This window comes from Buteo buteo, chromosome 3 (genome assembly GCF_964188355.1).
Source record: "Buteo buteo chromosome 3, bButBut1.hap1.1, whole genome shotgun sequence".
NCBI lineage: Eukaryota > Metazoa > Chordata > Aves > Accipitriformes > Accipitridae > Buteo > Buteo buteo.
The window spans coordinates 48,063,910-48,091,420 of NC_134173.1; positions in this window are offsets into that span (position 1 = coordinate 48,063,910).

Genomic DNA, 27,511 nt, shown 5'->3' on the forward strand with positions numbered 1-27,511 from the left:
CTTCTGAACTAGCCTATACAGATATTGAATGTGAGCATATATATACAGCATCCAACTATCATGTTCTTTTTAGAAAGCATACTGTTGGTGGATATCATATAATAAATGTCTGAAAAAAAGAAGAAAAATAAAAATCTAAATACTGATGCTTAGGGGAAGACCTTGATTTGCCTCCCTGGAGCAAATCCTCTTCTTTCACAGAAGAACTAGTGATTACTGATTGTGAGAAATTGTGTGTTACTCCAACAGCTTTTAGAGGAAATGCCTGTTACAGATAAGGTTAGTTTGTTTGGGGTTTTAAACCATTCCTCTTAAATTCTTGTTCTAACAATACAGATGAAAACATAGTGAAAATAACTGTCCATATGGGGTGGGCATCCATTCGATGTGAATTAGACTGAATGTGGCAGGGTACGGATGAATTTCTGTCATAAAAGAGAGGACGTCATTTGGCGTTAAAAAAGATAAGTGATGAAATGGTATTTTATTGCTAAACCTCTGATCTTAGCCACCTGTATGCCACATTCCCATTGCTTACAAAGGCATGAAGATTTACGAAGCATAGGGGAGTTCTCTGAGGGGAATTTCTGCTTGTTGAGTTGTGTAGTGAAATACTTGTACTTTGTGTTTGAAACCTGCAAGCAAATACTTCTGCTCTAGCATATATACTTACATTTGGCTGTTGAGTAAGTAGTAAGGTGAAAATATTCTTATATCAATGTTTCTGTTATTCATTGGTTTGAATATGAAAAGGGACCATCACTGTAATCTCGCATGGTGATAGCACTCTTAGGCAATAATTTCCATATCAGACACTATAGTGACATGGGGAAGTTTGCAGAATTTCCATGTAGCTTACCTAAAGTACGTGATTTTCTTATTTCAGCCTTGAACCTCTCTGCATTCCTTACGATGCTTCTTTCTTATGTCGTATTTGAAATCTTAATTGTGAGATTTAGACAAGAGCCTAAGTGCTGCTAGAGTACAGCTATTTCCTGGTATCATATCTGTGGTGAACACTGACATCTCACAGAAAAAGAGACTGTAGACTTGTAGCTCAGTGAATATGGTGTAACCTTTACAGCAACAGCCCACAGGCTTTGTGCTAAGCTAACAACATAGACCTCAGGGCTTGTCAGGCTTTACCTAGACTTGGACTACATGGGTTTCTTTAAGCTTGTTTAGCTGTAACAGCTGTCTAACAAGGTGACTGTTCTCTCATTTGCTATAGCTTTTGCTTAGCTTTGTTCAGTTGCATGGTGTAACATCCATTGTTATAGGTACTTCTTGTAAATAATAGATAGCAATAACAAGCAGCTGTGCTGTGTCGAATGCACTATTTATGATTCTAGAATAAAAAACACAGTGTAAAGGAGTGGGGGGGATTATAGCAAAGGCCTTGGAAATGTGGGCACAAAATGTTACCAGACTCCATAAAGCTATAAACAATTTACCAGTAGTTAAATATCCCTTATTAAATAAATGCATCTTTGGGAGCTGGGTAAAACAATTTTAGGAATAACAATGAACAGGTAGCTATTGTATGCAAAACATTATACATACCAAATTTGGATTTGGTAATGGAGAGAGCAATGAAGAAAGAGTAAAGTGTAGGGCATGGTAGAAAATGTAGGAAAATAATCCCAAGTATATCCCAGAGTGAAGAGGGAGAAATCTTCACCATCAACATCATACTCCTTCCAGAAAGGACTTAGGATGCTGATGACTCAATACAACTTTCCCCCAGACTGAGGCTGTCAATCCTGGGACCCAGTGAAGCAGTAGAAAGGCCCAGAAAGCATGTATAATAATTTTAACTATGATATTACTGGGACTTTTTATTTAGTAGTAAGATTTTTTTTCCTTTTTTCTGTAATAGTTAAATCTGGGCTGAAAAGAATTCTTTGGTTAGACTGTTTCAGTTAGACTACCAATAAATTCTTGTATTTCTATATAAGATGTATTCCTTTAGCCTACATAAACTGCCCAAGTTTAAGAGCACCGAATGATGAGAATTTAGGCAAGTTGAGCTGTAGTCTGGATGCAAAAAGAACAAAGATAGAGTTAGAGCCAAAAAGATTCAGACTAGAAATTTGTGATGATCCTACATACCTGGAAACCTTTCAAAGAGGAATAGAACACTTCCCAATTCCCTAAATTATCTAACAGCTTCTCTTTCCATGCTTCCTCCACTGTATATATGGCATGAATTCTGTCTGGCACTATTTGTTAGACCATTAACGTTATATACAAAGCAATGCTCAAAACCCAAACAAAACCAACAAACCCTACTGTAAGGTCATGAGAATCAGAATTCTCATACATCTCAGACTTGATTTTTTTGTATTATATTTATCATTATAATTCAATCTAACATTGTGACAGATTCAAGAATTGCTGAAGTGTTCAGAAAGTTTAATGAATGTATTTATTCCTATTGCCTTCTATGCATTTCTAGTCTACTCTTTCACACACCGTTTGCAGTTTCAATCAGAAAACCTGAAAAACTGGGAAATAGATTAACAGCATATAAACTGTTTTCTCTTTAATTGCCCCATGATGTTATAATTTAAAGGCAACATGTACTGTCTGTCTGAACAGCACAGCCTATAGTCTGTTGGAGTTACATGTGTAGGACAAAGAACTACTTACACTCGGAAAAAAAAAGCTAAATTGATGAGGAATGCTGTAGCCAAAGTGTTCATCCTGATAACAGCAATATAGAAACTGATTCTCTCTTCCCAAAACTGAGTTGCACTCAGCTGCTCAAAGTGAATTAATTTTGTTGTTCCTAAATCAAGCCAACATCCCAGAAGTCAATTATATGTTTATTGATAACTCTTCAGTGAAACCCATTTAAAGGCACAGACTACCATAAAAATGTTAGATAATGGATCTGAGCACAGTGAGCAACACAAAAAAATGTTGCAAATCCTGGTGATATCTAACAGCTGATTCTACCACATTGCAGTTCAGCCAGTTGGAGGGGATAACCCCATTTGGATTTAGTGAGGCACTATTGAGGCAATCCACTGTGCTAGCCCCAGGATGAATATCCTCTTAGCAGGGGCAGACAAACTGAAAACTAGTGCAGTTCACAACCTAAATTGTTAATCACCATGGTTCAGTTTAGTCTAATAAGAGCTTTGAAGTTCTGCAACTGTGTGTAAACACAATTACTCACTCCATTCCCCCAGGGTAAGTACAGTATAAACTAGGGCATTTTAATAGATTTTAAAAGAATTTTGCCAAAATAAACCCAAGTAGAGTTGCATCATGACTATTAATGATGCTTTTTCTATTTGCATGTTAAAAAAATATTAAATTATTTGCAATGTCAGAGAACTGGGGCTCTACAAAGTAAGCTACTCTGGAAAATAATGTTTTTTACAGTGTTATGAAAAAGACAAAAGATGATAAATCTTTTAGTTATGATGACAAACTTTAGTGATTTGCACTAATGATTTCTTTTTCAATTTTTTCATTTGGTAAACTTCAGCTGTCATGAAAATGAAGATTTGATCTCCCCTGGGCAAGCAACTAATTAATACAAACAGATTGGTCCTTAGTAGTAAATCCTTCTTTCAACATCTAGTCAAGGCTCTGGTAGGAATACCTTGCCACTTGTTTCGCTCTCCATGGTTTTTCAAAAAATTTGTGGCAATACTGCAAGGAATTTGTGGCAGCTTAGGAATGTCAGTGTAAAGTTAGAGATTTTTTATTGATTTCATGGAATTGTTGGATCACTGAATGATATATTAGCTGTTTGCCAACAGACCTGAAGAGGTGTCAGTCCTAATGAATACCGTGGCCAAGTTTTGCCCACCATACTTTGCTCAAGGACTAGGGCTAGGAATAACAGAGATTTATAACTGATGATTTTTGAAATGGAGTGAAGTGGAACTGCAGTGTACAATTCTACTACCTAAATGTCCTGTTTAGGCTCTAACTGTCCTATAAAAACTAATGAGTAATAGGACTGTCCTGCAAATTGGGTCATCTGGTCACTTCCACGTAGGTTTTGGAAGCAGAATGTATGTTTCCTAATAGGAAGGAGAGGTGTAGATATAGCTAACATTCCTCATCTGATGTGTTACAGATTGCATAGGGGGAGGCTACCCTAAAAGAAGGTTACCTCAGTGTATAATAATTCTTAAAACTAAGTAAATAACAAAGAGAAAATTCATATTTTATGACCACTTGTGAATGCCCTCTGATGCCCATTCTGTAGTTCTACTTCACAATGCCCCTACAAATAAAAGTTTTATAGTGAACTTCCCTCCCCATGGGCCAGACAGTCTTCCCTAGGTGAAAAATAAAAAGCAGTATCTGAAAGCTATGACTTTTTTGAAGGGTTAACCAGATGCCAGTATAACTAGTTTAATAAAGACTTAGCAATTAGCAGTTTTCAGTTTCTGAGTATTTTTCCTGTTATGGTGCAGTTTCAGGTTATTTTCTTTTACACAAGGGTTACCAGGTTTTCTAAATCCAATACCTACTTATTACACCAGCTGAACCTTAACCCTAGTCTCTAAAGAGTAGTGACTTCTGATTATTTTTTTATTTTTCTGGCAATCTGCTCTTGTGCTCCCCATACTCTCAGTCTCTGAACACAACAACCCCTTTTGATGTTTTTGATGTAGTTTCCAAAAAAAAAATAAAAGAAGGAAATTCAAGTTATCAAAATATGCAGCACAATATTTTGAAGCTTAATAAAGAAACCAAAATCTACTAAGAGGTCATTCAAGGTATAATAGTTTTTCTCTGAGTTAGAAATATTTCTCTTTCCTTTCTTTTAACTTTGATCTTTTTATTTTAGACTGTATTGTTTGCCTTGAAATAGAGTTCAAACACAGATTTCCTGGATACTCAAATGCCTTATAAAAGTAAAAGTTGTATTCCTATTTGATGGGGAGAGAGAGAATCTCAAAAGCAAAAGAACCATATCAATTCAGTTCTCACTTGTAGAGAGCAATAGTAATTTTGTGTTTTGATATGTAAATTGACATTGTTTATTCTGAAGGTACCCAAAAAGTAAGTGTAAAAGAAATTTTAAATGGAACCAAGACTTTAAAAATTAAATCCAGCAATCTATTCTTTAGTGTTTAAATTCAGCAAAGACATTTCTTGTACCTCCACCCTTTAGCTATGATGTTGATAGGATGAAGTGAGGGATAATTAGAAAAAAAATGGTAATGTCATATTCTAGGCTTTTGATGTCTTCTGTCTTCTGCACAGGTGCTACTTTGGGCTTCCACTAACCTCACAGTCCACAAAACCAGCAATGTGATAACGGTTCTTTCATGAATTTTGGAGGCTCACTTCTCATTACTTGCCTGCCAGGTTACCCATTCTACATCTAATTCCATTGCTTTCAGTCAGTATTTAGGGTGCAAAAGGAAATGAATATAATTCCCTAAATGCATGGATATACACCTGTATGCACAGTGCATGCAAAGTCCTCTAGGATTAACTTTCCATGCATGCACAGTGAACACCTAGGACTAGCAACTGGTGTGAACTTTCTTGCCAGAAAAGTTGCTCTGTGGACTTGTCCCAAAACCATGAGAGGTTACAGCAAATAAAACCTTAGTTATTCCTTTGCTGCACTGAACACTTCAGTAATGCAGTTGTACCTGGTGTGTTGGTTCAACTACATACACATAGGTTCACAGCATGGTTTTGGACTTCTTCAGTCCAGAATTTCAAGCTGATAAAATTGTGCTTAGCAGTTGTATGACCCTTAGGCAGATAAACTGACTTTTGTTTCTGAGCTGAAAGTTCAATCTATACTTTTAGTCTTGCCTCTGATTCACCATGAAATACAAAATATATGACCAATTAAATAAAATTAACATGGTTGAAAACAAAGCTTTTCAAGGAAAAGCAATAATGTTATACCTTAATATTTCTTGTTAATTTCCTTCTTAACTTGCAAGATTCAGTGTTTTGTCTCTCATTTTCCAGGACTAGGTCTTCAATAGGTCAATATGGACTTCATGAGGTAGAAGGAAAGTTGCACTTTTCTGCTGAATTGGGTGATAGTATAGTACCCTGGAAGTGTGCCGTTGTAGTAAAGCTGGAATACAGAAAAAGCAAGCAGCAGCTTGGTGACTTTGTAACTTGGGGGCTTGGACTGTCAGACCTTAACAGGCAGACAGATTTTAGTTCCTGTGTTCATATATATATATATATATAAAATTATTATTATTATTACTTTTTAAAAATAAAATGCTTCTTTAATGGGAACACCACACAATTCTGGGAGCAGGAGCTGCATCTCTGCAGTCCTTCCTGACTCTGCCACATTCATTTATAGATTTCTGAATTTCTCAAGTGTCTGCCTCCCTTCTACACAGGGAACTGGAACACCAAAAACAGAGCTTTGGATATCCCTCTGGGGAATTACCCTCTAGATGCAATTCTTCCTTTTGCCATTTCCATCTTTTTGTCTTTTTTTTTTTTTTCAGATTTGGAATACTGCACTGAGAAAAACATTGTTGCTCACAAATGCATGGGAGAGGTGTGCGTGTGTGGAGCCTCATGTTCAGGCCTTTGAAAATATTAAACCATATTCAATTTCTAACATCACTTCCTCTTTTCAGCAAATTTGGCACTTAAATAACATAGTCACATTGGTTCAGTGCTGCAAGTGTTGTTAAAATCAGCTCTGGATTTATGAGAGAGGAGGGCACTTTTTGACTCCTATTTCTAAACATAAAGCTATCACAGCGGCATAGTTTTCTTCCGACTTTTGAACTCTGAGATCAGATGCAGGGAGCCAAAGAGAATTGGTAGTGCTGGAGCAAGCTGAGTAACACATGTTTTTCCTTTCTGCAGTTCTCAGTGACATGATAGAAGAAGACAAGACATCAGGGCTGTAATCACCTCAGTTTTCGACAGCCTGACAAATGCTTGAAATTACTGTAAACAGGACACATCTTCAAACTGGCATGTGACAGAGTCTCTCCATTAAAGTTTACATAATAGTGCTCATTTATACAAGCTGATAATAAAGCCAAAACATGCATGTCACTTTTTCTTTCCTGTCAAGACCAAGACTTAACAAAGAAGCTGAAAAAATTTGGCCTCTTTGTGTGAGGCCAGAAAGCAAAGGTAGAAGTTTTGTCTTGTTTCATATTCTGGTTTTCACTTGAGTGGATATGAGTTTTTAAACTTACAGCTGCATGTGTACATTTCTAGCCCATACACTTACACACACATAGGTGACAGACTGTCCCAACACAAACCCCACTGAGTACAAACAAAAAGTAATTACCAGTAGATGTTGTGAGGTTTTTAAGGATAAATAAGGCCAAGTCTCTTTCACATTATCACCTGCATCTCTTGGGAAGTGAGGCTTATTCATACTTGTTTTAAAATGATTAAATACAATGCTCCAAAGAGAAAATGGAAGCCATGCTTAAATTATGAGAAGTGTTTGGAAAAGAAGTGTTTTAAAAAGGCTTTGATACAGATTGATCAACAGATCACTAACTGTGTGCACTAGGATGCCTAGAATAATAAAGGCGCTCTCTAATTATTATGCAATGAAATACTCAATAAAATGGAGACTTATTATCACAGTAACCCAGGAGTGATATATATGGGGTAATCCATCAGCCTGGATATTGACAAATTTTGGATGAGTGATTCATATATTACCTCCTTCCTGTTTTGCTCTGGTTTCTGGTATAAAGTAGTTTCCTGTCTGATTCATTATCTTTACAGTGTTGTGCTTCAAAAACTGATTCCAGTTTTTCATGACAGTCTCCAAAAGTCAATTCACATTTAAAGAGTGAGACTTCTGGCTGTTCTCTGCTTTCAGTTCTTCATTCCTTCTGTTTTGACTGTAGGTTTCTTCACACCTAACAGCCTTTCCGCAGTTCTGCAGTTGCAATCACAAGTGAAAAAGCAGGTCCAAAGGTAACCACAGTTTTTACTTTTCCCTATTTCACACAGAATTGGCATTCTGAATCCTAGTCCTGCTCATTCTTTCGACTAGTTCTTCATCTATACCTGCTCTAATTCAGGTCTCTCTTAGTTTACCTCCTCTTGTTTCTTATCCTGCCTTTCATTCTCAGTTTTCTGCTGTGACCTGATTTTCAAGGGACTAACTTTCTATCTGTAGGTTTTGTATGGTTTTTTTTCTTTTTTTTTTTTTTCTTTTTCTCTTCTCATTTCTCCTCATTTTAACTGGTTTGATTCAAAGACCTCAGCTGGGCTGAAGCTTGTTCCTGCTGCTTAATGGGACTGTAGTTGTTTACCCACACAGTCTCCCAGCCTTGATATTGAATTGATTCTTTCCTTTGTAACCACATCAATTATATGATTTTTGGTTCTTTTCATGGCTGACTGGATAGAACTGACCAATTAGTTGTGACTTATTTAACTGCTGAAGGTCTAAAGTTATTTCTACTTAGATTTGCAAACGGTGCAGTGTGACAGGATTGGATCTGTAGAAGCAAGAAGCTGATGTGAGTATTGTTGGGGAATTTTTATTGTACTCTTGGAGAAGAATTGAACACAGTTTTGTGCTTAAATTAATAAACAACACATTGGAAAGAGTCCTATCACCGTAAGAGGTCTGCAAAGATGATGCATCATGAGCCAATTCCTTGTATACACTTGCACCAGCACCAATCCTGTGAGCACTGGCAGGGAGCGCCTCAGCCTGGCCTTGGGTCTTTAACAGCATTGCAGTTGCTGTCCTTTGACAGAGTTAGAGTTGTGTGTTCTGCCCTCATTCACCCCCTGGTTCCTCACCTGTGCCAGATCCCCTTCTGTGGCTGGCAGTGCTTCCCCACTGCCACCCTGATTGCAGTTACATCTGGCGCAGGGGTGTGGAAGCAAAGGCCCAGTGTAGTTACGTTTCAATGACCTTGAAAGGCATGAGGGAGCAGTCAGATGCATGTTAGGTTTCTTAGTGCCCTGACTTGCTGATACTCCACAGTCATGACCAAGGAATACCTAGTTATTCTATTAATTAAAATCACACAATTCACACAATTTTAAAGTAAAATTGAGATTCAAAACAAGAATTCTCAAAAAAAGATAACTGTTTATAAATGACAGATAAAGTGAAAGCAAAGCCACACAGACTACTGCCACTAATACTGTCAGAAAGACATTGCCCTCTCTTTTTCTCATTTTCTCTCTCTCTTTTCCTTTCTCCAATTCTCTGAGCCTTCTTCCTCTTCCCAAAGACCTTTTGTTCTTCCAGAGAAGGCGTTTATCAGGGTTTCAGTCTGTGAGTGCACCTGGAATCTCAGGTTGCATCTATTAGGAAAAATTCCTACATCTGCCTGAAAATTTACCTGTCAGATAAAAGTTGCCTAAACCAATGTATAAAAAAGATTCAATTTTCAGTTCTAAACACTCAGATTTATATTAAGTTTCTCAGTCAAAGGTTAAAAGTATTTACAAATTCAGATCAATTTCTTTCAAGGAAAGAAATAATAGTGCATTGTATATTTTTTCCTAATGTCTGAGAACATTTTGTAACATTCACTGCTAGATGACAATCATTACTCTATCTCTTGGTCCCTACCTGTGCAAATTTGCTTGTGAACTGTGTTTATCTTTTCTCAGTTTTCCATTTATGCAGAGCCATATGATGAAAGCAAATCCATTCAGTCTTCTAAGTTCCAACACAAAGACTTGAGATTTGACAAATTGTATTGTAATTATGATTGCTAGTACTTATACTAATTGCACCAAAAAGTTTCAGCTTCCAAGCCTTTAAAATAATTATATCGCTAATTATATGTATTTAAGCCTAAGGTTTTTTGTCTAATTAATGGTTGCCTAGATAATGACAGATTATAAAATATTGTATAAATGTCTGAGAAGGTTTGTCAGATTAAAGGGGTGAAGAAAGATAGATATATTCAGATCTTTCTTATTTCTTTTTTTTTTTTAAATGCATTGTAAGGTGGGATTTTTCAAGGGTGTTCAAGGGGATTTTTACAGTGCTTAGAAGAGGAAAAAGACACAAGAGTTAATCATAATGTGTGTAGTTCTGTGACTGGAGCAATACAGCCATATCATGCTTGCTCTCTGCTTAGGCTAATTAGCTTTGCGGAGATGTAAAGCTCATCCTTTTTTGATGCCATACTGCTCCAATGCAACTATGCATTTTGGAATTCCCAGTTCAACATACTGTTCAATTCATCGCTATGTATTGTATCATGTGGCCACGTCAGCCCTCTTTGTAACATACCCTTTAATAAGGTAAAAAAATAGCTGAGAACACATTCTTTTCAAACAAAGTGTCCACAAGGATGTAGGCTCTTCTGAAAAACTCAGAATTTCTCACTCTAATGATACCTATTCTCATTAATTAAAACAAATATATTCCCACTGTGACTAAGATGTTTGTATCTGACATTTAGGCATTGATGAGCTCTGCCAGACACTGCTCAACTATCACCTAACCCTTAATTTGTACCACTGGCCATAAGCAATTTTTCCAGGTACCTGACACTATTGATTTTGCTGAGTTCTAAGCTGTAACTAACTTGATCATCTTTCTGTATCTGTGGGGTTTTAGAAGACTAACTCTTTGTTAGTTGCATGAAAAGTGCAAAGTCTGATGAGTTTCAGAAAGCAGCAGGACACCAAGGTCCCTTTGTAGTTTTAGCTGTGGGGATTTCTGAGACAGATAAACATTACCCACCCCCACCCCCCCACCCCCGTTTCTTAAAACTAAAGGAGCCGTCAACCTACATTGTCCATACTTCTGTTTGTGACATATCATCACAGAATTGATACGATAACACTATTATTTATGTAAACATGATTCTATTTATAAATGCAAACAAATGTAATAATGACAGCAGGAATGATTTTCATCACGTTAACGTGGCAATGACTTGTTCATTTGTGTGGTATTGACAATATTAGTCAATATTTGTCTTTTTGGGTCAGTAATGTGTGTGTTCCACCTCTCTTGGTCTCTTTTTGGTGCTTGCACTTTAATTCATGTTAATTTGGCATGACATATAATTGCAAGTTAATTTTAATTATAGGGAAAGTATCATCTAATTCAAATGGATAGATCACATGATCACAGAATCATAGAACCAGAGAATGGTTTGGGTTGGAAGCGACCTTGAAGATCATCTAGTTCCAAAACCCTGCCATGGGCAGGGACACCTTCCACTAGATCAGGTTGCTCGAAGCTCCATCCAATCCGGCCTTCAACACTTCCAGGGCTGGGTCATCCACAACTTCTCTGGGCAAATGATAGTTTTAAAATAATCTTTTCTATCACACACAGATATTCCTTCCATTGCAGAGGTTACAAAATGAACCTTTTTGAAAAATTATTCCTTCTTCTACAGCCAGAGTTTGAACACAATCCACCACTTTGTGGCAGCCTGTGGGTTAGACATGCTCTCAGACAGATTGGTTTGTAAAAAAAACAAAAATCAAAAGTCCTTTCCAGAATTTCATGCTGGCCATCTGCTCCCATGTTCTGCTTTTTGTTTGCTTCTTTCCTTATTTATAATACCCAGTTTGTAATGGTCCTCTACATCACTTGCGTTTTCTAGATGTCTTCATATGAATTTTTCCTTGCATTATTTCATCTTAGGCTATATTTTAAAATTCAGTGAATAATAAAAATAAAGGAACATGTGCAAGCATCTTGCAAATACTTTTTAAAAAATTACTCTTGCTTTGATTATTTGTTTGTACTGCTTGGTAGAAAAAGGCCAGGGTTTTTTGCAGCAATCTGGTATGTTACATTTGACTGAGGAAAGCAGTAATCTAAAAAAAGTTTCTATCACTCAAAATTAGCAGTTGTTGGAAGAACAAAGCTGTCATTCCTCAGTTTCTTCATGCTACAATATTTTAACAAATCTTTAATCTCAATGGATGTAATCTTCTAATTTGGTTATACTATTAGCTTTTAATAGAGGAAGTCTTTTAAACTAAGATCATGAATCTGTGATAGTGGTTCACTAAAATTTATCAACTTCTGAAGTTTAATGAAGTCTATTGATTTTTCCTTATTTTAAATTTTTATAAAGAAATGAAAGTTTAAGGACTAAAAGTATAATCTGATAATATGGAAGCATTACTTCTTGATGAATATCAGAAATAGGTCATGATCCCTAAAGCTCATTGTTCAAATCTGAAACATTGATGTGATGAAATATAAATACAAAAGATTCTGTTCTTAATGCAATTTAGTGTCACATATTTAGTCCTTAAAGATACCACAGAACTGGCCAGATGTGTTCCTGCTAAGCAAAGTTTTTGCTAGTACAGTCCTAATTACGTAATTAGAAACTTCTCTTGATTCTCATGGGACTAGGCAAGTGAGCTACAAGATATTATATTTAATGTTTCCTAAGTTAATTCTAAGAACTAATAAACATAATGATAAGCCTAAGTTAGTTTTTTCTGAACCTGAGATCTTCCTGTATGTATTCCAAGATGTGTAACTCAGACCTGGCAAGGTGTTATACTCAGAAGAGAAATCTCTGACTGGGAGAGTATTTTAATTTTTACTATAGAAGGAACTCATTTCTGTGTCACTATTTGCTTCCCTGCTGTTACTGTTACTGGTTCCTTTCCTCAGTGAAGTGAAGATATCAATACTTTGTAAAATGCGTTTATCTTGATAAAAAGCATTGTTTCTGATTTTTCTGGTGTGCCTCTATACCTAATAATACTCTAATTGTGACGGAGAACAGTTATTGCTGAAAAGCCTAAGAGAAGCTACAATGCATTTCATCACACTCTTTCATTTGCATGTAATTACACTTGCTAACTTTGAAAGACTAAGTGTTAGCATGACTCTTTTGGTTAGTCAGATTTTCAATCCAGGTTTCTGAGGACTTTTACTAATTCATTGACTGGTGAGTCTTGTTTCTTAGATACTGAAACAGTTCTGAAAAATGTTTCCAGTATGTTAAAATAGCTTCTTTTCAGATGACTGTAGCCATACAACTAGTACATATAATGGTGTAGCTTACCCCTAGATAGATAAATATTTTTTTAGAAGCAGTTAGGGAATTTTTGTAGTACATTCTTAACTAATGCCACCAGTCCATTGATTAAAATCCTGCAGAATACTTATTCATGTACTTCCTCACTCACAGAGCAATTTGTTTAAAGTATTTTTTAACTTAAAAAGTTTTAGTATGAAGTTTATACTACAGGAAATATGAAGACAAAAAAAGCCTAAAAGCTTGTATTGTTCTAGCAGCCCCTTGTAATAACGCTTATAGTCATGAAGATAAAAATGAAATTCTTCAGAGGGTTCATTTCAATTTTAATGTCTAAAATGTAAAGTTTGAGCCAATCCTCCATTTGCTCATTTATCTGTTGAGCCTAATATTAATCTTGGATTTGAAGAAATGTTAAAAAACAAGTTCTGAATATTATTTCATGAAATCAAAGTATTGTGCTGCTTTTCTTTTAAAAGAAAAAAAAAAGGATAAATGTTGTGCTAATCATCAGAAAATTAAAATCACAAGGAATGGAAATTTTTCTAGAGTATATACTACACAGTGCTAGTGTTCATTTCAGTCTTTTCTTACGTGAATGAAATGTCATTGAATCTTTCTATAGAGTATGTTGAAAGGCCAGCAAAACTGAGTAGGTTCCATCAGATCATAGAAGTTAATGGTCATATCTGCTCAAACAAAAAAAACCAAAACAGACAAACAAGGCAATTTTCAGATTTCTTCCATATAACAAGACAGATTAAAGGTAAGTCTTCAGTTTAGCATTTACTTCAGTCTGTGAATTAGAGATGAAAACTGTCAGGGTTTTTTGTTTCTAATAGTAGGTTTTCACTGTAAGTTAGTGAACTTGAGTAAAAAAAGGCAAACTTTTTTCTCATAATAAAAGTGAGTCTCCTGTATCCATTATGACTTTCAGTAATATTTATTTTTCAGATCATCATAGCATTTAGAACAATTAATGTATCTTAGGACTCTGTTTTCTTATGTGAGCTACCAACATTCCAAAAAAAAAAAGTCTCCCTTAAACTCAGAAGTAAAAGATGGGTCCAGACGGACTGGTGGGGGACTACAAGGAAACAATAAGAAAATAATGTGATGTAGGAATAACCTGAACATTCTCGTCATTGTGTTGTTTTACTTCTTAATGGGTTGTAAAAATAACCAGTTTTAAAAGCAATCTGCAAGAGAACTGCTCCAGAATGGAAGCAGCATTCTGGGTTAAAAAAATAGGCACCTTAAAAAATAAACAAACAAGTAGATAAAGGCATGATAGGGAAAACAGAGATAAGAATCAATCAGTTGATGAGAGATATGAGTTTGTACTCTGTTAAGAGCCTTAAATATAAAGGAAGTAGAGTAGTTATGCAGCAAGATCAGTAAATACTCTTTTGAAATACTTTCTCAGACCTCTGCCAAAGGAAATGAGATGCTTTACTCCCAGATGAAATTGCAGTTGGCAGCAGGTTGTATTTTCCAACTAAAGCGCTGGGCTTCCATGATGAAATCCTGGCTCTTTGGAAGTCAGTGGCTAGATAAGATGAGACAGGTTGTGAGAAAGTGTTTTACTCATTTTCTTTAATCTCTTAATACATATTCATGGACAATGAAAAGAAACGTACAAATACAAAAGAAATTCCCAAATTAACAACAACAACAACAAAAGTTAGAGTACTATTTTGCAAAGAAATAATGTGAAAAACAATAAATCAGAATTTTCATGCCTTTGATAAAATCTTCTCTTTACTAGCAATGCAACATACAAAACTGATAAAGGTAAAGTACTGAGGACACTTAAAAACTGGCCTGAGTATTTTAGACAGCTGATTATCTGCAAGTCACATTGATTTCCCTGAGAAACTGAATGATCGTTTTTTCCAAAAATTTGTCCCACATGGCTAAGAACCTAAATATAGGCCTGACTTTAGACTGAGTTTCAAAATATTTGTCTAAGTCCTTTTTTATTTTGTTTTCTGCATTAAGCAGGCTTCAGATGAATGGGCAAATACTTTAAGTGACATTTTGAAGAGGTTGAATCATTGAATCACAGTAACTCAAAATAGCTATCCAGGTCTAGTTTCCTCATAGGTATTTCAAGAATAGTGTCCTGTCTACCTTGAAAAGTGAAACTAAATTGATGAACAAACTCCTGAGCTTGGAGCTATCTTCTTTTAAATATGATTTGTCAGGCTCTGTCCCAGAAGTCAGGAGAAATTTTAAATGTAGATGCAGAGTTCAGTTACACTTCTGACACATATTTGTGTGTATGTGTCAACTTGACCTCAAGCTGACACCAAATTTACACAGGTGGAGAGAACGTTATGTATCCAAGGGCAACTACCATTGATAACAAATATATTGAAAAAGATAACAAGGTATGCTACACAACCATGAAGGAAGCAAGTATAAATATAAAGGAGCTGAATCTGCTGCACAGCTGGGGGGAAGTGATGGAAGAGAATTTATTTCTCAAAGCAGAATAGGCATAGTGTCGCTCTAGGGTATCCCTAGTGAGTTTGAGATTTAGAGGGCAAATACAGGTTTTAGGGCTAATTTAGCTTTTAAAATAACTTTTCTTGAATTCAGATATTTCAGAGGGTATCTGTTCCTATTTTCAGTGGAAACAAATTTTAGGGTTTTTTGTTCATAAGTAAGCCTCTTGGCAGAGCATCACTGCACACATGCACCTCAAATAGGTATTTCAGTAATAAGTGGATGTTTACATGTATAACTAGAAGAACCAGTTATCAACATTAATGAAAAACATGGTTTTGCTGCTATTCTTAAAAAAGTTCGTTAGATATTAAGCAGAGATCTTTGTTGTGGATAGTTGGTACCTCCTGTAACTATGGAGGGTTTGAATTCTGGGAAATCTGAGCATTAGTTCCAGATGTCAGAGAAAAGTCAGTTCTCCTTAGTGTAACTAGAAAAAAAGGACTACAACAAAGTGGGTTGGCAAAATTTTTTTCTCTGGAGGCACACCATCCTTTTCAGACAGTTTTCTGTATAATAAAGTATTTTTTGTTGCTATCACTAAACTAGAAAAGAAATCGCAAATCTGTTCGCAAATCTTTGAGAAGTAACAGTTACTAAGGTGAAGAGAATCACTATGAAACCTACAGAATTTGTTCTAGGAAATCTACAAAGGGCTTAATTTGGAAGGTAATATTTATTTTCACCAGTAGAGGATGGCACAATTTTTAAACTCCTAATTCTGTTGAAATTATTTTTCTGTTCTCCTTATGTTCCTGCTGTCTTACCTGTGTCTTTTTATGTGATAGGCAAAGTTATGCAAGCTTGGAGAAGCAAGAAAAGACTCTTAACTGGGGGAGAGGGGCAGTAGCAAGTGGCATGGTAGTGGTTATTACTTGAAAGAAAGATTAAACTCTGAACGGTAGGAAGAAGTGGGTAAGATATTTATAGTGAGAGAAAATGTGCAAACCCTGCAGGCACTGAAGATCAGTATATAACTTTCCTTCACTTTTGTTCTAGATATGATGCCTTTTACATGGCAAAGAAATCTGCTAAGGGAAAAGGGCAACACCATTTTCAGGAAAGCTTTGAGCTTAATTTAAATGGAGAAATTTTTCAGGCCATTTATTCTCATTCATATTTTTTGAAAAAAAAATTAATGAATCATTCTAATTATATTTAAAATATGGGTGAATAACTTCCCCTGTAAGCTTTTTTTTTTCTTCAGATATTTGATCATTGCAAAAGAAATATATATTTACATGTTGCTCATTTCAAGTTTATTTTAATTCAGCATATCTGAGTTTGTATATTATATTAGCTGAACCAACACTAGCAAATTCTCACTTATATGATCTGGTCCCTTTCATGATTCATAAAAACATTTTATAGTTAATTTTTCTCACTTTTAACATCGATTTCCTTCTAATATTTTGCTAACAGTGTGAATTAAAACCCTGCATTTCTCGCTTCTGAGTTTCATTTACCATTTCTCATCCAGCAGATATGTAAGTCTGCTCATAATGTCCTTTGGGAAATATGCTGAAGAGTATGGATCTTACTCTGTTGTAATCCATGAGAAATGTCCTTCTAAGTCAGACTGCTGGCCCATCTAGCCCAATATTCTGTCTCTCAGAGTGACAAAGGAAATTATACATAGGGCAGGACAATAGATGTTATTATGCAGCTGTTTTTTCATAGAAAAAAGCTTTTTAAATGGGAGCAATTTTCATTTGCACTCTGTTCTATATTGTCTACCTGTCATGAAACGGTCCCAGTGTTAATGAAAATCAGGATATATTGCCCAGTGGCATAAAAGTAATTTCACATTTCTTTAAAATGTCTTCTGGGCCCAAGTCTCTTGTACATAGCACCTGTTAGCTCTGCTGAATTAAGCCTTTTTTTTCTTTTTTTTTTCTTCTTTTTTTTTATGTCATTCACATCACAGCAGTCCAAAGGATAGAATTTGCTCTTCAGCTATTACATGAGTGAGAGGAGAAAGATGACTCTGTGTTTCTTTCAATGGGTCAATTAAAATGCTTTTAATTGAAGTAAATAGGAATTTTGCAAGTACCTTAAATTACAGTGAGGTCATGTCAATGCTGGGTCTTTTTTAAAATTGAAGGTCGTTTAGATGGTTTACAGTAGATAAACACTCACAGACAAACTTTTTTCTTAAACACAGCTGTGTTGTCCTCAAGAAACATCAAGAAAAAAATTAACGATAAAACATTGAAGTAAGACTGAAGAACTGACAGGAGTTAATTCAGACTAATACTTAGCTCAAGACAGGCATAGATGTAATTTAGTCTCAGGGAGAAGAGACCAAGAAGGGGAAAAAGCCCTCACTGTATGTGTTGAAAGAAAGTAGGACATCATGGTTTTCCAATGTCTTTCTGTCATCTTTTACACGGAAGTGGGAAACGATGGTGTTTAAATAGAATAAGAAGACTTCCCTTCCTTCTTCTTTACCTCCTGTGACATTTTTATTTTCCTAACAATATGAAACCTATTCAGAGATTTTTTATTCTTTTGGCTGAATTAATTATTTAGCCATCATCAGCTATTGTTCATAAATTGTTGAAAGCGGCAGGGAGGCACTAAAGCAGAAGCTGTGATTACTTTCTAAAATTGCAGATGTCTACTCAGTTCAGCAGTCATTACCATGTAAGGTCACTTAGTGATGAAGCATAAAGAACTGTGGGAGGGAAAATATAGGAAGAACAGCATAATTTACCTCTAAAGCATCTCTTAGAAGCCCAATCCTTCAAGTTGCTGAGCACCTCCCAAGAGACTAGCAACTTCTGTTGAAATGAACATGATTTAAGGGGACTCAGTACTTCTGGGGATACATTCAGAGGTTTCCAGGAACAGTGCCTTGTTTCAGAGTTAATTTCTTCATTTTGGACAATCCACAGGATGGTTTCATTTTTTGCTACTCTAATTCACATTTTTTTTCAAATGGTTTTAGTGTGCAGGAGAATGTAATTATATTGAAGAAACATTTCTCATTCCAGTGGAAATGGTCATTCTACCTTAATAATTAACATGGTTGCAGAGCATCTAAATTTTTGAGAATGTTTGGCAACATTCATGTCTGTCACATTGGGACCTTCATCTAAACAATATCCTATTTTCTAAAATGCTAAGCCCAGCATCAGCACTCAGCCTGTCAGCAGTGACTAGCGGTATACATCATGAGGTGGATCAAAACAGAATTAATTTCAATACCTGGCTTCTTTAAGAGTCCCAAGATACATTTAGAAAAGCAAAGCCTGGAGATATTATTAATTCCTTTGAGAATCTTATTCTTTTTTTCTATTAATAAAAGAAATATGAAAAATAAAATCCAATGAAGAACTTCCCAGAATCATCATTCATTTTGCCCCACTATAAATCTGGAATTTTTTTGGTAATATTGCTTCTACAGCTATTTCATTCACTGTATGTCATAACACTACAGACTGCAATGCAGTAGAAGCAATTTGCCCATCAGAAATTTCACTTCTGAAAGACAAGATGTAAATGCATGCCTGGGACTTTATTTTTTCCAGCTGTGTGATAGAAGTAACTACTGCTTACTACTATTGCAGGATCTGCTTGAATCCTGAATGCAAGTGTAGTGTCTCTGGGGAAGTGTCTTAGATGCGCTTTTATTTGCTTAGTCTTGTACTGCCAAATAAATACTATTGTCAAAACCAGATTACCAGTCTTTCAGTAAGTATAGATGAGTACTTCAGAGAAGTAGTTTTCAATCTTTTTTCTCAGAAATTCTGGAGATCTGTAGACTACGTTTAAGTAAGTGTGCAAGCATTAAATTAAGCAAATCAACTCTCAGTAGGCTTTCTTTTGCTCTGTGATAAGGTATATCAATATTGGGAATTAGCTGTCTCACATCAAGAGTTGAAACCATGTCTTTAAGTTAATTTCTGTTAAGTTAAATAGTTAATACATATAATGCTTTCAGAAAACAAGACAATCTTTAATATAGTTCAGTTAGAAAAAAAGTGTACACTAGTTTGATTGTTATTTTATTATTTGTGTATTTTACAAAGAGGAGATAAGAAAACAGTAGAGTATGCACAGGAGGAAAAAATATTCAAAAAGATTGAAATTTTGGGCTAAAAAAAGTTTAACCTCTGTTTTAGAGTGTTAGTTTTAAAATATATTAAAAAAGATTTTCTCAATAACTTCATTCTGTACGGAGTTTTTTAAACCATTGCAAATTTAAAATTGGGAGTTTTTTCCTTCTAGGTCAGAGCAGACAGGTTTTCTCTGACCTTAAATATTGCATACAGCCTTTTACTTAGTAACATCTATTGTTGGTGAGAAATCTTTAGGGCTTATACAGGAAAGAAGGTGCTAAAGATAGTAAAATAAAAAAAAAAGTTTTAATTGTTAGCAAACAAATTGTTGGTCAGAAAAGACTAATTGTGTTTTTCTACTGACTTGAGTTGAAGCAGCTTACTAGAGAGAGAATTTTAGTTTTCAGCTTGAGCAGCTGTTTTGATATATGGATAAAATTACTAGAAGCAATGTCCCCTTGTGATTTTTAGCATTGCTTGACATATATTTTTCTTGACTTCTCCTATCTTATCAGAAATTTTTGTGGAAAACTATTTTTCTCTAAATTATTTCTTAAAAAATAAATGTCCAACTGACAGATGAAAAAGTTAATTCCCAGCTTCTAGCATATGGGTAATTAACAATGACCTTGATGATTAGAGTTTTGAATACACATCAGAATTATAAGAGACAAATTTAAGTAATTAAATAATTGTATGGCATGTGTTAGTTTTGAGTGTAAGGCAAAATTTTTTAATTACTTTTTTTTTAAACACAGATAATCTATTCCTTCATATACAAAACACATTCGTCCCTTTTGTACTGAAAGATAGTGAATGTAGAAACATAACCACCAGCTCCCAGGAATGGTGCTTAAAATCATGGAATAGTTTGGGTTGAAGAGACCTTTAAAGGCCATCTAGTCCAACCCCCCTGCAACGAGGAGGGACATCTTCAACTAGATCAGGTTGCTCAGAGCCCCGTCCAACCTGACCTTGAATGTTTCCAAGGATGGGGCATCTACCACCTCTCTGGGCAACCTGTTCCTGTATTTCACCACCCTTATTGTAAGGAATTTCTTCCTTATGTCCAACCTAAATCTACCATCTTTCAGTTTAAAACCATTACCCCTTGTCCTATCACAGCAGGCCCTACTAAAAAGTCTGTCCCTATCTTTCTTAGAAGCCCCCTTTAAGTATTGAAAGACTGCAATAAGGTCTTCCCAGAGCTTTCTCTTCTCCAGGTTGAACAACCCCAACTGTCTCAACCTTTCCTCACAGAAGAGGATCATTTCTGTGGCCCTCCTCTGGACCCACTCCAACAGATCCATGTCTTTCCTGTACTGAGGACTCCAGAGCTGGAGACTCCAGGTGGGGTCTCACCAGACTGGAGTAGAGGGGCAGAATCACCTCCATCAACCTGCTGGCCATGCTTCTTCTGATGCAGCCCAGGATATGGCTGGCTTTCTGGGCTGTGAACACACATTGCCAGCTCATGTGTAGCTTTTCATCCACCAGTATCCCCAAGTCCTCTGCAGGGCTGCTCTCAATCCTTTCATCCCCCAGCCTGTACTGATACTGGGGGTTGCCCTGACCCAGGTGCAGGACCTTGGACTTGGCCTTGTTGAACCTCATGAGGTTCACACAGGTCAACTTCTCAAGCTTGCCCAGGTCCCTCTGGATGGCATCCTGTCCCTCAGGTGTGTCAACCACACCACTCAGCTTGACACTGTCTGCAACCTTGCTGAAGGTGCACTCGATCCCACTATGTCATTGATGAAGATATGAAACAGTAGTGGTCCCAATATGGACCCCTGAGGGACACCACTCGTCACTGATCTCCATCTGGATATTGAGTTGTTGACCACTACCATTTGGATGTGACCATCCAGCCAATTCCTCATTCACCGAACAGTCCATCCATCAAAACCATATCTCTCCAATTTAGAGAGAAGGATATTGTGGGGCACTGTGTCAAAGACCTTACAGAAGCCCAGATAGACAACATCCGTGGCTTTTCCCTTGTCCACTGATGTACTCACTCCACCACAGAAGGCCACTAGGTTGGTCAGGCAGGCCTTGCCCTTGGTGACGCCATGCTGGCTGTCTCAAATCCCCTCCCTGTCCTCCATGTGCCTTAGCATAGCTTCTAGGAGGATCTGTTCCATAATCTTCCCAGGCACAGGGGTGAGGCTGACAGGTTGGTAGTTCCCAGGATCCTCCTTTTTACCTTTTTCAAAAATGGATGCAATGTTTCCCTTTTTCCAGTCACCGGGGACTTCACCTGACTGCCATGACTTTTCAAATATGATGAAGAGTGGCTTGGCAACTATTCCCTCAGGCAATTCCCTCAGGACTCTGGGATGCATCTCATCAGGTCCCATAGACTTATGTATGTTCAGGTTCCTCAGATGGTCACAAACCTGATCTTCTCTTACAGTGGGAGGGACTTTGCTCCTCCAGTCCCCATCTTGCAGTCCATCCACTTGAGAGGTGTGGGATGAGAGGCTGCCAGTGGAGACTGAGGCAAAAAAGCTGTTGAGTAGCTCAGCCTTCTCCTCATCCATTGTTACCCGTTTGCCAGTCATGTTCACCAGGGGGGTACACTTTCTTTGACCTTCCTTTTCTGGCTGACATACCTGTAGAAGCCCTTCTTATTATCTTTTGCATCCCTTGCCAAGTTCAGCTCCTACCACTCCTTGGCCTTCCTGACCCCATCCCTGCACAACCAGGCAGTGTCCCTATACTCTTCCCAGGATACCTGTCCCTGCTTCCACTGCCTGTGCATTTCCTTCTTGCCCTTTAGTGTGACCAGCAGGTCTTAACTCAGCCATGCCAGTCTCTTACCTTCCTTTCCTGATTTCTTAGACCTGGGGATCGAGAGCTGTTGTGCTCTATGGAAAGTATCCTTAAAGGTCTGCCAGCTCTCTTCTGTTCCCTTGTCTCTGAGGGCAGTTTCCCATGGGGTCCTATTGACTAACTCCTTGAACAGCTGGAAGTTTGCTTTCTGAAAATTCAGGGTCCTGACTTTACTCTTCACCTGACCTGTATCCCTCAGGACTGCGAACTCCACCAGTGCATGATCACTTCATTCTTTGTACTTTTCCTCAGAGCATAGGAAGGAGGGAAATGGCAAGTTAAGAAAGAAATAAACCAACTCTTGTTGTCACTCTTCCATGAAGTCTATCTCCATACCATGAGGCTTTACTTTTAGAGAGACCATAGGGACGCCTCAACCAGGACCAAGTCTTTCAACATGACTTTTGGACTCTCATCACTCTTATCATCACAAAGGAGAAAAGAACTGAAGAGAACTGAAGACTGTAGATTCCTAAGAAAGATTTTCTAATAGGAGAGGCAATCAAGCAAAAATGTGGTTCTCATGATATATTTTATGATCCATATTTCACTTGGTAATTCATTTACATAAAAAGGCTGTATCCTTAATCTGATTATATAATGATTGTGAAAGCCAAATTACATGAATAACATTTTGTATCACAAACTATGTGTGGAGAAAAGAAGTACAATTTTGATGCCACTAAATATTCAGGAAATCATGCTGTCAGCTCAAATAAGCAGGAAAGTTATATGCTTTAGGCAAAAACAACACAGAGGACATAGTGATGCTGTAAAGGCTATACAAATAATATGTTAGTGACACTGATGAAGTGAAACCAGCAATAGCTTAGTCACGGTCATCTTAATCTAAAACTTTTCTGTACTTTTTTTCAGTCTGAATAGAATTTTCTTAGTAATTTCATTTTAAAACACTAAAACGGACAATCAAGGAATATTTATGTTATACCAAAGTTCATATACCAACTGATTTTTAAGGGATTTATAAAGATGAAATATATTAAATAGTGTTTACATTTTATTTTATTTATAAACAGCATCTTTTTTAATGTCCTTGAATGTATTATTTTTGCAGTCAAGAAGGGAGATTAACCTCTTATTATCCTTATAACTAGTGCATGATCAGCTCATTTGTCAGCTCTGTTATTTATTATTGTACATATAGGTGAAGAAAAGATTCATTACTTCAAAAATTAAAGGCAGTGAACAATCAAGAAAGATATAAGCCTTTACTAAATATATTTTGACAAAAACTTCTGAATTCCAAAATTTAATCATTCCATATGTACTAGGACAGACTATTCTATGTTGTTTAAAGATTACAACATCCCAAATTACATATTCCTTGCTTTCAATACTGGGCTTTTAGCTTTTAATGTATTAGTTTTCCAGCATAGATCTACTCACTAAGCAAATGAAGAATCTTTTTTACATCAGGCATTGGTCTCTACTGTAATCAAGGAATTATTATTGCAAGATGTAAACATAAATAAACATCTGTTTCTTTTGTCCTTGTACAAGTAATTAACACAAAATCAGGAAGTAGATTTCTCGCAGGAGGAATTCTTGCAACCTTCTTACAAATGAGATTTGCATTCTTACATTGTGGAGGTTTTTTTTTAAACTGCCAGATAGAAAAACTTTGTACCAAAAAGACATTAAATATCCTCAGAACAAAATGGACAAGTAATAAGCTCCCCTAGACTATATATTGCCATGTTTTACCATAAATTATCAAAATATGATTGCGCATTGAGAGAGACTCTTCTAAATGCTGCTGCCCATCTTTTTACAAATTCTCTGAAATATTTTTACAATTGCAGAGTTTGTATCAGAGTCACTGAGGTCAATCTTTCTCTCTTGTTTCCATTTTTAGGCTTCTTCCCTGGATGAGGGTTACTTCAGAGATGTTCAGCACCTCTTGTGAAATGCCTGGCTTAATGGGTGCAATGGCTATTGTAGGATGAGGCGGGGGCAGGGGAGGAGCTACTGACAGCTATATCAGACTACAGCTGTGGGTGTACTGTGGTTCCTTTTTATTCACTTTTTTTTTAATTACATCTTACATACCTTGTTTATCATAGCTAGATGGACTTTGGAAATATGTAACCTATCCAGTGCCCAGTGAAGTAAATGAAATAAAAATCAATTGGCTTCAAGAAATTTTGGACTGGGAAATAGAGAATAGCACTATGTATTTAGGCAGTTGTTCCTAATATCAATTTGAAAGCACAAATTAAGACATGACACAGGCAGTGAATTTAGACGGCACAATGTGTGTATGGAAGGCAGGCAGGAAGCAGGGAGGCAAAAAGCTATTTATCAATTATGAAAATGATAAATAAGCCAGCTGATAACAGCCTGTCTTCCTGAGGAAAGGCAATCTTTTTGGTAACCTTAGCAAACGCTGCAGCTGAGACATGCCATAGTATGTGTTGTGTAAAGGGTGAAGTCACTGATTTACCAGCCTCAGTCCCAAACACAACAGCAAGGCTGGAGCAGCAGGATAGCTAAACAGCGCACTGCTGGCACTGGTGAAGAAGCAAGGCCCTCCTTTGAGCCCACCTTCTCCTCCTGTTCATCTGTTCTCTCCCCTATTCCCAATGCACAGACACGTACTCAGAGGAAGCTGGTCCCCTATCTTCTGTGAACTCTTATTCACACAATACCTCAAAGTATTGAAACAGATTAATGGGATTTCAGTGGAGATGCTAACAGGTGTAACTGAACTGAAAATTAGTATTTTGAAAAACTTCTCTCATACTAAGTAGTCCATTATGTTACCTCTTTCTGGTAACCTCAAAAACCTTTTGAATATGTTTAGCAACACGCGACATGGAGGAAGTCAGAAAGGAGGGGATTGAAGTGCATGAGCCAATGAGGATTTCAGCATTATGAATAGAGAAATATCCAGACCTTGGAGATACTACATGGGAAGAATCAGGAAATTTTATGCCTGCGTGACTTGAAAAGGCTTAATGGAAAAAGTGGCATTTCTTTATCAGTGTACAGACAAACCAAAACTGCCCTGGGCTGTGCTAACCTTGCAGACAATGCAGGGCCAGCTGTGCTCAGCCACTTTCAGATCCAGACTGGTAGGTGTTGACAGCAGGGTGCTGAATTGTGAGCATTCCTGGGTACAAGACAGTGCTAGCGAGGGGATCTTTGAGCTACTCTTTCAGTATAGATTTAATTGCAAATTGTGTCTCCTGCTAACCTCTTCACAGGTTGATCAAACTCTTCCTTGAGAGTGGGGTGGAAAAAGGTGGATAAGACTGTCTCAAACTTTCAGGTCTACAGAGAGAATGGGGTGTGGTGGGTTCACCTTGGCTGGATGCCAGGGGCCCACCACCCTGCTCTATCACTCCCTTCCTCAATGGACAGGGGGAGAAAAACACAACGAAAGGCTCATGGTTCGATAAAAGGACAGGGAGATCACTCAGCAATTACCGTCATGGGCAAAACAGACTCGATGTGGGGAAATTAACTTGATTTATTGCCAATCAAAAGTCAGAGTAGGGTACTGAGAAATAAAAACAAATCTTAAAACACCTTCCCCCCACCCCTGCCTTCTTCCTGAGCTCATCTTTACTCCCTACTCTCTACCTCCTCCACCCAAGCGGCACAGGGGGATGGGGAGTGGTGGTTTATATCAGTTCATCACACGTTGTCTCTGCCGCTCCTTCCTCCTCATGGGCAGGACTCCTCACACTCTTCCCCTGCTCCAGCATGGGGTCCCTCCCATGGGACACAGTCCTCCAGGAACTTCTCCAATGTGAGTCCTTCCCACGGGCTGCAGTTCTTCATGAACTGCTCCAGCATGGGTCTCTTCCATGGGGTGCCGCCCTTCAGGCACAGACTGCTCCAGTGTGGGTCCCTTCCATGGGGTCACAAGCCCTGCTGGCAAACCTGCTCCAGCGTGGGCTCCTCTCTCCATGGGCCCACAGGTCCTGCCAGGAGCCTGCTCCAGCACAGGCTTCCCACGGGGTCACAGCCTCCTTCGGGCATCCACCTGCTCCAGCGTGGGTTCCTCCCCAGGCTGCAGGTGGAGATCTGCTCCACCATGGACCTCCCTGGGCTGCAGGGGCACAGCCTGTCTCACCATGGTCTTGACCACGGGTTGCAGGGGAATCTTTGCTCTGGCGCCTGGAGCACCTCCTCCCCCTCCTTCTTCACTGTTCTTGGGGTCTGCAGGGTTGTTTCTCTCACATATTCTCACTCCTCTCTTTGGCTGCAATTGTGCAGCATTTTTTCCCTTCTTAAATCTGTTATCCCAGAGGTGCTACCACCATCGCTGATGGGCTCGGCCTTGGCCAGCGGTGGGTCCATCTTGGAGCCGTCTGGCATTGGCTCTGTTGGACATGGGGGAAGCTTCTAGCAGCTTCTCACAGAAGCCACCCCTGCAGCCCCACCACTACAGAAAACTTGTCATGTGTCACGTCCCAATTTCTCAGTATGATGACACGGGTTTGCTGATTCCCAGGTCAGGATTAAGGTGAAACGACACCAGGGATCCTTTAACTCACAAAACTCAATTTTGATTTGCTCACAACAAGAATTGGCATGCTCACCACCAAACCCGGTATACTCACAACAAAAATTGGCATGTAACTATGTCAGTAAACTGTGTTAACCATACATCACCAAATATATACTACAGGCCTTGCTTATTTGGGAATCAGTTCAGGGAAGACAATAAGGGGAGCCTTCCCATTGAATCATGAGGTTCAGAGCGGACCCCCTTGCTTTGTAGACTCCTTCTCAGTGAGGAGCCCAGGGGTGACTGGATCCACTCCTAGTCCCAGACTTGGTCAACGGTTTATGTCTAAAGGGATGAGGTGTAGGGACTACAGAAAAGGAAAAAGAAAGAGAGAAACAAGACAGAGGGGGGGAGGGAGAGAGAGGAGAAAGATTTCACTGGTCCTGGGTCCAGCATTGGTTCAGTCAGCCAAGGAGTCCAGGTCCAGTGGGCTTGTGCACCTGGGGCTTCAGTTTGTGTCCTTTTATCCTCCTTGCCCCTCCTTTGGGTGGGCACTTGAACTCATTAGGCTAATTAGGTAGCCTTTGGGCAGTGGGCTTGAGGGGTTGTTTGGGGAGTAGCTTCCCCTTCCCTACAGATGTGATCTTTTGCCATACATG